The sequence below is a fragment of the Carassius auratus genome, chromosome 21 (genome assembly GCF_003368295.1).
Source record: "Carassius auratus strain Wakin chromosome 21, ASM336829v1, whole genome shotgun sequence".
Classification (NCBI taxonomy): Eukaryota; Metazoa; Chordata; class Actinopteri; order Cypriniformes; family Cyprinidae; genus Carassius; species Carassius auratus.
Genome location: NC_039263.1, coordinates 23,602,260 through 23,616,290, shown reverse-complemented (window position 1 = coordinate 23,616,290; position 14,031 = coordinate 23,602,260). Strand labels below are relative to the sequence as shown.

At 35.9% G+C, this 14,031-nt stretch overlaps 1 pseudogene; it reads right to left on the bottom strand.

Moving 5' to 3' along the window:
- The window catches only part of LOC113039138 (CDK5 regulatory subunit-associated protein 2-like), a 22,022-nt pseudogene extending 15,181 nt beyond the window's left edge, over positions 1 to 6,841 (bottom strand).
- Between the last annotated feature and the right edge of the window lie 7,190 nt (positions 6,842 to 14,031).

Genomic DNA, 14,031 nt, shown 5'->3' with positions numbered 1-14,031 from the left:
CTGAGTTGACAACACTTTAGTCCATGGTTTCTTTAAATGATGAAGCGGCCCCATCTCTTGCGCACAAACCAGTTCTAAAATCAAAACCAGGACCAAGATCGCCTGTCCAATTCAAACCAGCACAATTCTCCGGTCAAAACCAGTCCGTCCGCCAGTATCAAATGCTGATTCCAGTGTTACAATGGTGGGAGTATAATCCAGATTTTGTCTTTATCCAGAGATTAGACCCCACAAACCAGCATAAAGCAGACATACTTCACATCTGGAGCTGATCCAACGAGCGTCTGGGCGCCAGATTTACAGTTTGTTCAGTAGTTCTACTCCTTAATTCAAGCCCAGACATTTTCAACGACCAAAGAGCACCAGAAAGATCCAGCAAAGCTTCAGCAAGCAGGTAACACAATACCTGATGAGGAATTTACATGCATATTTACATCCAGCCATTTAGCAGAACTTTCTATTTAAAGCAGCATACAAATGAGGAACACAGCAACAATAGGTGATTCACGAAATAGGCGATTCGGCGTTTAGAATTTTGGTTAGAAGTTTCTAAGCATTAAAGGGTTACTCCGACCCAAAATGAATATTTTGTCATTAAGCACTTACGTCAATGTTGTTCCAAACCTGTCAAGAGCTTCGTTCATCTTCGGACCACACATTAAGATATTTTTTATGCATTCTGACAGTTTTCTGACCCTCCAATAGACAGCAATGTGATTAATACGATCAACAACCAGAAACGTAGCATGGAGATCGGTAAAATAAACAATGTAACGTCAATTTTGATTGGGGTTCAATTTTAAAACTCCTGTTTTCTTAATGTATGTATTAATGTAAATGTGTTAATGTTCATAAAAAACTTGATCATTGTCATTCGTAACAATTTAATATTACTGGAATTTTGGCTTGCAGTCGTTAATAAATGTATTAATAATGTTTCATTAAAAAAGTTTACAATTATGTTCTTTCATAAAATATTGCTTTAGCTATGTTGTATCCAGTACTGGGTAGATACATATAAATTGTAATCCAGTACTGATTACAAATAACATAATGTAAATTGTAGAAACATAATCTGTTTAATTACACATATTAGGTAATGAGTACTTTTTGGATTACTTTTAGATTACTTCTGAACTAACTCCTAAGATAATATTTTCAATTTTTTGTTTATCGTCAAAAGGTACGTTAAACATTAAAATTCCGTTAAGGTTTCCAAAAACTGGGGTTCGTGAAGTGATGAAGCTAATAATTAACAAATAAGCCAAATACTTAAATCTAAATGTAAATTGTACGAATCACAGCTCGAGGACCTTTCCAGATCCCAGCCCCCCCCCCTCTCTCCCATTTCACTTCCTGTCATCTCTGCACTGTCCTGTCATAACAAATGCAAAAACGCAAAAAAAGTCATCTTATACAAATCTAAATATGAATGACAGTTTATAGGTTTCATAAATTAGGCACAATTTGCAAATTTCGGCTCCAGTGCACATTCAAACAATGTCTCCTCCTTACACTGTGAGAACAAATACTATTAACATGAAATGAAACATTTGTTCATAACATTTTCACAGTGTTTACATTGTAACGTCCTATGTTTGGGGGTAGAGGTGAGGGAGTCATTATATCCGCTGTACTCCAGAGTGGCGACATCTGCAATAACATCCCGCAGTGTGCGGCGAGTAGGCCTGGATTAATGAGGGTCACAAAGGGCCACCAGCCGACCCTGAACAGAGAGCGAACAGACTGCAGAGCACCTGCATCCGTTGTGAACTCATCCACTGCGTGGAAACGAAGGATGGGGTAGAGGCTGAGCACACTGTTCGGACGTCGGCGTCTGAGCCGAACACATGTAAGAATCAAAGCTCTGCCAGGTGGTGACTGAGCAATTGGAAAGAAAACTGGAGAGAATGACTCAGAGTGAGAGAGAAAAAGAAAGGTATTTAAAAAAACATCTGATATTTAAAACCCTCCTGGTGACTGTTATCCCTAATACAAAGAAACACAAGCACACTTTCATGAGAGCACATACCTAAAAGGTTAGTTATTATTTACTCACTCACGCTTGACTTGGAATAGATTATACGAGTCATATGGACTAATAAGTGATCACAAGATGCAAATTGCACAGCAACTTGTTAATTGACAAATACCATTTTAGATCGACAAACTGTACTGTTTAAGATTTATATTCAAACTCAAAGCATAAATTTAGGCTAATGTTTTCAAAGCACAATGCAAAACTATGACGTTTCATTCACTGACGTGCTACAATCAGCAGCGCTAAACCCGGAAGCGCAAATGCTTACTTGACGGCAACCCACCAATAGCATGCTGATTTTAAGTCTGAAAATTTAAAATAGAAATAATTCAAATTAGAAAATAATAATTAAGGTTCAAATTAAAATAATAATAACAATAATAATAACAATAATACAAATATTAGCATTTTATTTTTACGTTTACTATAAAATGATTGTATTTGTATTTAAAACTCCCTTTTATTTTAAAATAAAATAATATTATCACACTTTATTATTTAGTTTATTATTTTATATATAAAGTTTTTTTTTTTAATAAAGTGCAATAATATTATCACTATTATTAATTAATTTGTATAGTTATATTTGATGGGTCACACCATGTGCTGTGTGAGGACCAAACCAAATCTCCAGGTTCTCATACGAAAAACGTATGTGCACCCCTGCCTATAAACACAGAAGTGCACTATTATGATCATTATGGAATCTGAATTTTAAAAAAATTCATAATAATGATTCTTGTGAGCATGGCAGAAATAAAACACACAACTGCACAAAAACATGAGCATGAGAATAGCCATCATCCAGAAACGCATGCACACACACCTCCTCTCTCTCTATAAATAGGCACTGTGCTCTGGTGGGACACCCAGAAATCCTAGAGTTCACTCGTCTCTCATGAACTCATTAAATCCAAAGACTCTGAAACGCAGAGCAGTAGTCAGACACTGTAAACACAGTAGAGCTGACAACCATCGCCATTACACACGTATTGCTCATAAACTGGCGTGTTTAAACTGTTTATGTTATTCCTCTAATCATGTGAGCAGAACCACCCAAAATACCTTAGCACCTGCACTGAAACCACCCAAAATGCCTTAACAGCCACTCAGAACATTCTAGCACCCATATATCAACCACCCAGAACAGCCAAGTGACCACTTATCAATGCCCCAGGAACCATTTACAAAAAAAATATTCTGAAAGCTTTTCACAATGTTTTAAGAAGACTTCATATAAATGTATTTATAAAAATGTATTTATTAGTTACTGTAGTAAGGTATTTTGGTGGAAACAACACTTTTGTAAGGGTTTTTCTCTCAGCATTTCTGAAATCAGTAAAAGTGTTTTTAATTTACCCTCCTGCTATGAACTCACCAAACCCTCAGCATCCACACATGATTCATTCTCCATCATTGTGAAATCTGGCCTTAATTTAGCCACAGAGACCAGCTTCATCAGGCGTCTGCTTTGGTACTTTGGGACGGGCCAATTAAATGCTACCCTAATGAAGAGCTCCACTCATTTACACAAATCACAGAGAACGAAAGACCGGAAACGCTAAATATATCACTGATGAGACTAAACTCAACTAGAACGCAAACTTTAATACATCTGGTGCTGAATTTGTGAGCCCAAACTGCTGACCTCAGATCAGTCTGCTGCTTTGTCTCAGCTGGAACAGTGTTAATAAGAACAGGGGGATCTGATCTCAGGTCAGTGTTTCTTCTAAATAAACAAGAGCACTGCAGATCAAGTTTATCACATTACAACAGTTTTACTTTTTACTTTGAGATGAGTAAACCTCTGTCTTAAAATAAGCAGATCGTTTTATTACAGGTTGTAAAGTTTACTCTGAGTAAACTGGGCATGTTTGCACAAACAGATGCAGAAATGCTACTACTGGCACATATAAGCACTGATAGGCCAACACTCTTTGTAAAAATAGTAAGGGGCACAAGATAAGATAAGATCATAGTCTGCTCATTAGGAAACAGGAAATAAATGTGAGGCCTGCAGTATCACAGCCAACCTCTTGGAGCAGTAGAGAGTTACGTGTGTAACCTCTGTACAATCAATAACCAAAGAAAAAGTCTAAAAGTCTTTGTTGTGAGCTTTTTATTTAATTACCGCCAAAAGGAAAGTTTCCAAAACTCCAAACACACTCACACATCAATGGCTCTGCTTCTGTTCATCAGTTAACATGATGACACCATCAACATGAATTTCCCCAAAACACACTCATATCCAAAGACTAAGTCACACGAGAACACCAATAACTGTAAAAACTGCTTCATAGGAACAAAAAGTGAACAGTTTCATACACATTATCAAAGGCTGGTTCACATCATTCTTCCAAAGAAACTAGCATGTATAGTTTTCGTTTTTGCATGCAACCAAAACCATCACAGACATTAGAGGACCCAACTTTTAGTCAGATTTGAATATAATCACATGGTAAATTAGATTAGTAATTTGTTCTATTTTAGTTTTCTCCCCCGAAGAGCGTTTAAAACGCTTGACAGATTCCTGCTGACCTAAAAACAGCTGACACAGGAAGTGGCTTAGCGAAGCTGCAGATGTAGAGCGCTGTGGTGACGGATGTGCTACTGAACACACGGGGTCAGTGTGATGATCTTATTAACGCCGTTTGCTCAACAGACGCGACTGATCCCTCGAATAACGCAGCCTGCCTCAGAAGTTAGTCCAGTTAGGCTTAGACAGTTTCAGCACACACACACATTAGCCATGTTTGCACGCAATCGAGTAATCTGTTTGATGGCTCAATCAGATTGAAAAGCCTTCACGTAAACACCTCAATATATCCGACTGAGCTTGATCCAAATAAAATTTCAACTGGACTGGAAGACATGGTCAGTGGGAATCCAATTAATAGGAAAACAATTGAAAATGGTTGAATCTGAAACTAGTCTTATACTTAAGTATAAGTAGAGCAAACATTTTTGGGGGGGAATTTAAGAACTGTACATGTAAACAAGTACATTAATCAAAGTTAGGATTCCTATAAAAAGAGCTTTCAGAATCTCAAAACGGATTGAAAATGAATGCATGTAAACAGTTATTATGCATTTTGAGTGTGTTTGGTAGGGGTTTTTCAATCGTCATGAGATGTTTTGAAGTTATGCTCATCGTAGAAAATAGAAGCGTCTCTCTCTTCGTTCAATAGCCTGTGTTCATTGTGGCTGGCGCTTGTAGGCGTTTTGCATTCAGGGAGAAATATTTGTGTGAGATTTTGAGCAGTTTGTGTGTGTGTGTGTGTGTGTGTGTGTGTGTGTGTGTGTGTTTATGCGAATGCCAGTCCATTCACACAGGGTCTTTGTGCTGCAGAAAAAAGGCAGAACAGAGCTACTGTAACCTCTTAGTCATGATACACAGAAGGGTCACACACACTTGGATGGTCCTATAACCAACATTTGTCTTTGTGCAATGAAAATCTCCTAAATCTTCACACAGTAGGGCATCATAACAAGTACACTGCTCTGAAATATCCCAACAATTTAAAACACCCAAGAGAACATCACCCCAAACACACCATAAACACTACTCGCATAATAAATCTCAAATGCTAAAATTAAAAGCCCCTTCCGGTACTAAGAGAAGGCCTTACATGCTCATAAACGCACAACACAATGAAAAACTACTCTTAGACTTCTTGGTGGATGCTAGGGTTTCTTTAACTGTTCTGAGAGAGATAGAGAGATAATTGCATGAAAGTGATTAGCATTTTTACGCATTTCCTGTTGTAACAGCTTCAGTTCTTAAAAAAAGTAAATGAAGTAGTTTTGGGTGGAGTCCATCTGTCTGTCACATTCAGAGTCCCACCCACAAGTGAGAGCTGGAATTTCAGTCACTTTGACTGGAAGGATGACACATTAACACACAAATTATGTTCATCCTGTGTGACCTCAGCCACACAAATTCACTTTCCAGCTTTGCTGATGTGTGCTGGAAAGACAAGAGTCCAAGCTGACAGGACAAACCACCCTGATAAACAGCCCAGAGACACTGATGAATCATTAATTAGTCATTGTTTATTAAGCCTTCATTGAAGCTTGTGTGTTCATTTTGGTTATAGAAAAACATACACAAACAGTGAAACACTTCCATAAGCTAATATCATGGAGTTAAATCACAACTCTAATAACTTTAAAAGGTTTTAGTACTCAAGTACTCAGGTCAAAAATGCACGGGGCAAAATTCATTACAATTATAAAAAGGGTTTTATGAATACTCGTACAAACTTGCATTTTATCCTCATAATAATAATTCAACATGGATCAATTAAAAAAATATGGATTTTTAATATTATAAAATAGTTACTTAAAATACTATATACTATAAAATAATATTATTAATAACAGTCCCAACAGGACTGGACTCTACTGCACGGCTACTTACCAAATAAATAAAAAAACAATTATATTCAGTTTCGAAACGCCAAGAAATAGGCATCCTAAGACAGTGATTAAGTATGTAGTTTTGAAGTCATCATGCAAATTATTTTAACACAGAATGCCACATTAGACCAATCAGAATCAAGTATTCCAATTTAGGAACTGTATACTCTAGTAAATGTACGTCCAGTCTAGTCGTTGAGGGATGCGTTCGCGATGACTACTCACTCTGATGTGCATCTTCATCTCCAGGAGCTTCTGGAGGTATTCCTGCAACGGGGTGAGAGGCAGAGGGGTCGGAGGGGCCGGTTCCTCCAGGAACCAGCGGAGCGAACCCATCGACCGCCGTCTGTTCAACAAATAATACCGCTCTTCCTGCATCATCATGGGCCAACACACTAAAACTATTTTAATTATTACGAGAAACTAAAAAATAGTTTAAAATTACACTAAAAGTCAAACAAATGTCTAAAAAGTTGAGACGAAGGGAAAGAAATGGGTTCCAGGTCTGAGCCACTGTGGAATGTGGCCGATTACCCATCATGCACTGGGAGATTAAGCAATGCAGTGAACTTTGCTTGATGTCGTTTCTGTCATTAAGCTGATTACCGGCTAGAATTCGGCTCAAAGAAACACATAAACATTGTGGAGTTGCATCAACAATGTACTTTCTTCCCCACACACCTTCAGAAACCCAATCCCCAGACTGATTTGTGCAACTCAAACACACTTTACTCATTGTTGAGTTTCCAGCTTTTATCCATTCTGTTCTCCTGCCTAATGATCCTTTTTATTGCATTACATAAGACGAGTTCTGACTTCACCTCCGAGGATCTTAAAACTGAGATTTTCATAGGTAATGAAACCCAGAAATGAAACTATGAAGATGTTGTTAGTCATGGCGTGATATTACGCACTACCGGATACATGTTTGGAATAATTACGATTTTTGAAGTCTCTTCTGCACAGTGCATTTATTTAATCAAATATACAGTAAAAAGGGTAATATTATGACATTTTTTGCAATTTAAAAAAACAACTATTAATTCATTCCTGTGATGCAAAACTGAATTTTCTGCATCATATGAAGCAGCACAACTGTTTTCAACATAGAAAACAATAAGAAACACTTCCTGAGCAGCAAATCTGCATATCAGAGTCATTTCTGAAGCATCATGTGACCCTGAAGACTGGAGAAATAATGCTGAAAATTCAGCTTTGCATCACAGGAATAAATTGCATTTTATTATATATTCAATCAGAAAATGGTTATTATAAACTGTAAGAACATTTCTAAATATTACTGTTTTTACTGGCCTTTCAAAAATATTTTAGAAATCTTAATTATTCCAAACTTTTGACCAGTAGTGTCAATAGAAATAAAACACACACCTCATTGCTTGGTCACTTAACACTTGGATAAAATAAACAGACAGTCTCTTCCTGTTTCAGCGGGAAGTTCTTGACCAGAAAAGGCTTCAAATTGGCGCAGACTTGACTTTGACAGAGAAAAGTCTGGCTTGGCAGGACTGGAAGTAGCCAGACTTTATGGATTTGGTCTGTCGGCGTGCTGCTAGCTGGTATCTGTCCTGTCCTCTTCTGGAAATACATCTTTATAGAAGGTTGCCCAGTCTTCAGAAAATACAAACAGACAGACAGCTGCTGGAGCACAGTGTACTTTTATGTGTTTCTTTAGCAGTGGCACGCTCAGGGAAAACACAGCATGCTTGAATGTGTGTGTGCGAGTGTGCTTAATAGTGACAGGGAAAGTATACTGGGCATGTGAGGTATGTGTGCCAGTGGAAATCTGATACACATTATCACACACACACGGATCCATGTGCCAAATACACAGGCACTTCCTACATCAGTTCTGAACTATTAAAAGGTGAAGAATTTTGAGTCAAGGTTTGAAACTCATTATATTTCCATAATGTTACAGAATTCCAAGTGAAACGGGATGTTCAATAAGAATTCATATGAGAATTGATTGGAAGTGCCTCTATGTGAAATACAGTTTAGGGGGAGGGGCTAAAACATAAGAGGGCTCGATGATGTCAGCAGAGAAGGAAAGTTGTTTCGAAGAAAGTTAGTGATAGAAGATTCTGAAAACAACCCAGTGTCATTATTGTTTATGAAAACTAAAAGTAACTGAGAAAAATGTTAATTATAAAAAACATTTAAATAAAATAAAATGGCCACAGTTTATTTAAATTAATTACTATGATGTGAGAAACTGAATTTCAGGTGTTATATGTAAAGAATACTAATTTAATTACATAATTATATTTGTCAAATAATTTTATTTTATATAATATTTCAGAAATATATCTGATGAATAATATATAATATATATATAAATAATATTTCACAAATATAACATAAAATCTTGATATTAATGTTTTTTTTTGTTTGTTTTTTTTGTTTTTTGGAATAACATGCAACAAATCCCAAAAAAAAGACCTTAAATGTGCACTGATAAAGTGAACAAGGTCAATTCTGATATTTAAATGACCTCAAGTCAATTAAATAGTTTAAATTCATACACACAGATCCTGTGGTCGAAATTGCATCCTGTCAGTGACAAACTAACAAACTGATATTGATCATTCACATTCATTTCACACACACACACACAGGCACACACTTCTTCCTGTCTCTATCTGTCTTCATAAATAGGTCACTTATGTTCAGAGTGTGATGGGAGAAGAGAAGCCTTCTCAGGTTTAGTGCATCCCCATCCTGAAACACACACACACAACACTGCATTTGCACTGATAGCAACAGCCGAGGGCTGAAGTTTGGATAGGAACGTTCAAAGGTTGGATGGTAATCCAAGGTTTCAACTCGCAGACCTAAAGAGGTGAGAGTGAAATACTAAATTTAGACGCACACACACACACACACAAAGAGAGAAAGAGCGAGTACTCTGATTATCACAAGCACTTACATACACAAGATGGAAAGTAAAACCTCTTCCGTTCAGGGTATAGATTGCTAGTAATCAGATTTAAAAACAAGTATACATTAAGAGAAGAGCAATGAATCCTTATTAATGCCACTGTAAAATCACCAGATCAGCCAGACCAGAGAGGGCGCTGTTTACATCCGACTGAAATAAATGTGTTGGTGATGCCGTGAAAGTGCAAGTTTATTGAAGATGGTAGCACATGCCTAAAATACAAACCAAATACAACAAACTCGCTTTCATACAGAGGTCATTTACTTCCTAAGAGAATTTGTCTAAAGAACTAAAGTACTAATGACTTAGAATGACCAAATTGAAAAGAGAAAAAAAGAAAAGGGATACAGCAGAGAGAAGGAAGAAAGTTGTGTAGGCTGAGGTCATCTATTGTTCAGCTGCTTTTAGTGAAGGGAAGTTTAATGGCTTTTCACTGTGTAGAAATCACAGAGCCAAATCAATAAACCACTCCACCTGCAGCTCACATCGCACACCACAATCACATCTGGCAACTCGCTCATCAAATAGCTAACATCTGGCAACCCTATTAACCCTACACACACCACATCTGTAATGTAAAAAGATCTGCCATGGTAACACTGTTGCTACCAAAACAACCGAACGCTTAAGTAGTGTTACTCATTAAAAAACCAAAACAAATTCATAAGGGGATGCTAGAAGCTTTACGCATCTTTTAAAAAGCATATTTTAACAGCAACGATGATTCACCACGGTCTTAATTTGCAGAAACTATGGCTAGCAATGGGAAGTTTTATAGTTGGCCAACACTTTCTCTCTCACATTAAGGGAGTTCGCCTGTAAATCTCCTTCAGATTAAGACTGAAAGCCCACGAACCACTTGTCTTCTAGTTCTTTCTGTGCCTAATAAACTGAAATGGGCACTTGTAACTGCTTCCTGTTTCTGCCTCTCACTTCCCCTCCAATAACGACACAAAAAACACAATCTCTGCCTTGCATTTGACCACAAAATTAAAATTAAACCACTAAGAATCGTGCTGAATACTGAAATAGGGTCAAACTTATAATAGCATTACTATATTTGTCACATTGCACATTGTAATTTTGTAAATAACATATTTTGTGTCAGTTAAGTTTGACTAAAATCATTACTTGGGCTGTTTTTATTGGCGCTGCCAAAACAGCATGGTTGCCATGGCCATAAACGGAGCCTGATTTGAGAGATACCATGCCATGGCATATTTTCCACAATAAAAGGCCGCTCTGTGATTGGATGAGAGCAGGGCAGGATGGAATGTCAGGTTATGAAAGAGGAAGTCATTGGGTCCATAACAAGGACAAACATGGAACTGAGAAATGAGAAGTTTTTCTCTCTAAAAAAAAAAAGGTCAAAAGTACACGTGCATGCATGTCACACTTTTTTTTCTTCTTTTTTTCTTGTAAAGGGTGCACTGGCAATCTTTATTAAAAATAACTATACTGATATAATACTTACTAATGTTGCAGTATATGTAGTATGCATGAGAGTTATAGTTAAAATAAAACTAACATAAAAATGATATATAATTTCTTTAATGTCAGCTATTTGCCATGGAATATATTTGTATGAAATACATAATAATATAACAATAACAATATATTTAATATATTTATTTTCTATTAACTTGATGCACCAAAGCAATTTACAAAAATTAATAAAAGTCACATAGACTGGTTCTCTCTCTCTCTCTCTCTCTCTCTCTCTCTCTCTCTCTCTCTCTCTCTATATATATATATATATATATATATATATATATATATATATATATAATTATTTAAATAGAATATAAATAGAAAAAAAACGAATAGAAAATAGCACAACTACTATTTTAAAAATAGAAATACAAATATTTCTAATAAAACTTTAATAGTACTAAATGATATAAAAGTTACACTGGTGTGTATAATATGCACATACTGTATACAGTATGCATGCAATTTTGTATCGAATAGGCAAACTTATTAGTTATGGAATAGCTATTAATATATAATATATATATTTATATACATATATATATACATACATATATATACATACATATATATATAAATGTGCAGTAAGAATACTGTATTCCTTAATGCAATGCATCTCTACGTCTATATTTTTACTCATTATTTAATCAGACTGATGAAAGTTTAAATATTCATACAAAATGTAACCTAATCGAAAATGCAGAATAATCCAATTTATTTCAAGATGGAAACCGGACACTACTCTTCTGCAACGTGACGAGGTCATGTGACAGCAAGGACTTGATGCAACTATGATGCATACTGTTTCACATGCTATTTTTTGTTTGGTAGTTAAGAGTATATACTGCAATAGCATTTAGTTATGTAGAAAGTTAAGTTTACCAAATCTTGTTTAATTCTTTAAGCCAAGCACAAGGACAAAAATGACTGACATTCTGATAAACCAATCAGCAGCAGCTTGGGAACAGAATGTGGGTTCAAAGCCAAAGAGAGGAACTGACAGCTTTATCAGAGTTTCCCAGAGTGTCTCAACTCACAAAGCTGCTATTCATGCATGCTGTTCACGCGTGTCGTCAGAAAGATCACATTGCGTTATAAACCTTAGCAAATCGGTATATAATGACGCCAGCAGATGAGCGCAATCATTGCCAATAAAACAAACTCTCAGCAGCAGGTCTTACAAAAACTGCAGTACAGTGATACATTTGATATACGTACCATGGTACTGAATGAATACCATATTCATATACATGGCATTTACAAGAAAGATGCTCAACAAAGGTGCCTTTATTTGATAAAAAATACAGTAAAAAAAAATCTAATTCAAAAGAACTGTTATCTATTTGAATATATTGTAAAATGTAATTTATTCCTGTGATGCAATGCTGAATTTTCAGCATCATTACTCCAGTTGTGTGTGTGACACGATTCTTCAGAAATCATTCTAATATGGTGAGCATTTATTTGAAAAGTAAGTTTTTTATAAATTTAATGTGTTTCAGAATCAATTTCCTTCATTCTTCAGTCTTCATTTCTTTCTAAAACGAAAATCTTCCTGGCCCCGCACTTTTGAACAGTCATGCATACAGTATTACCATGGTACGTTTTGTGAATGGAACAACTCTGATTATAGATTTGCATGCTAATCTCAGACAGTCGTGAGGTGAAGACACTTTTCTAAATTCGAAACAGCAATGCACATTTTGTCACCTTTGCATAAATTAGGAGCAGCGCTTGCACCGCACACAAATATTTATTCAGCAACCTCAAGGGTCGCTAGGCAACAGTGAAGGAAGGAGGAAGCACCAAAATGATTTGGAGTGCAAAAAACACATCACTGATAATAGCGCTTCAAAAATCTGTTATGCAAACAAGATGCATGCATGCACACACACACACACACACAAGATGAATCCTATGAGACATTCTGGTGGCCGAGGACCAAGACTATTTTTATGGAAGAAGTAAACACTTATTTCCGTAGATCACAACAGAGAATGATTTAAGAGCGAATCATTCAGAAGGGAATCAATTGAATCATTTAAAAAGATTCTATTCAAAAGAATGATTGATTTACAAATGGACATTTCTCTTAAGAATTTTCATTTGCCATACAGAGCTAGATTTAAAAATTTAAAAATAACTTTTTATTTTTTGTGCACAAAATCCATTTGGAAAACCAAGAAATCCTTAGTATATGCTCATTCCAGAGAAGCATAACAACATACCGGCATGTGTTTGGCTGTAAAACACATATGTTATCAACAGGAGTCACGCTGTCAAGGTTTTATTAGAGGCTTTGCGAGTGCAATGCGGCACTCAGACAAAAATTATGGTAATTTGTCTCATCTGTAATTTTAAACACATTTGCGAGGTGCCTCTGTACAGGTAATTTCTACATGTAAACACACACTCACGTGCTTAAGGAAGTCGGGAATCTAAAATGTCCTGACAAAAAGTCCCACAAACAAATTTGAGGACAAACAAGTCTAAGTTTGGTCTAAATGTCATTGCAGATAAAGCAGCATTAATAGCTGAGCAGTAGAGGGAATATCTACAGTATTCAACAGCTGAAACTTACATTTAAAGGGACAGTTGCCCAAAAAATAAAAATTCACCTCAGCTTTCATTTACTTCCTTTCATGTTTGTTTCTTACATAAAACACAAAAGATGACATTTTATGCAACGTTTACACAACTATTTTTAATATAATGTAAGTGGAAGGGGATTGGTACTGTTGAGCTCCAAAAATGACAACAACAAAAAACAATACAATATGACAAAACTCACATATGTCACCAACTAATGTTTATCTTTAACAATAATAATAATAAATACTTAAAAATAAGATTTATTGATGTTTCATTTCACTGACATCAAATTTAATGTGATTCATCATATTTGAACTTAATCTCACATGATATTTCCACCAAATAGTGTCTTACATTTCTGTCAGTTCCTCATACAAAAGTTATCATATGGCTTCACATCTTACATTTTTATGACACATTTGTGTCATATTTGGAGCCCAGCAGCCCCAGTCCCCATCACTTTCACTGTATCAGTATTGTGGATGAAAAACTTACCTCATTAAAAACGATATATAAAATGTACTGAAAA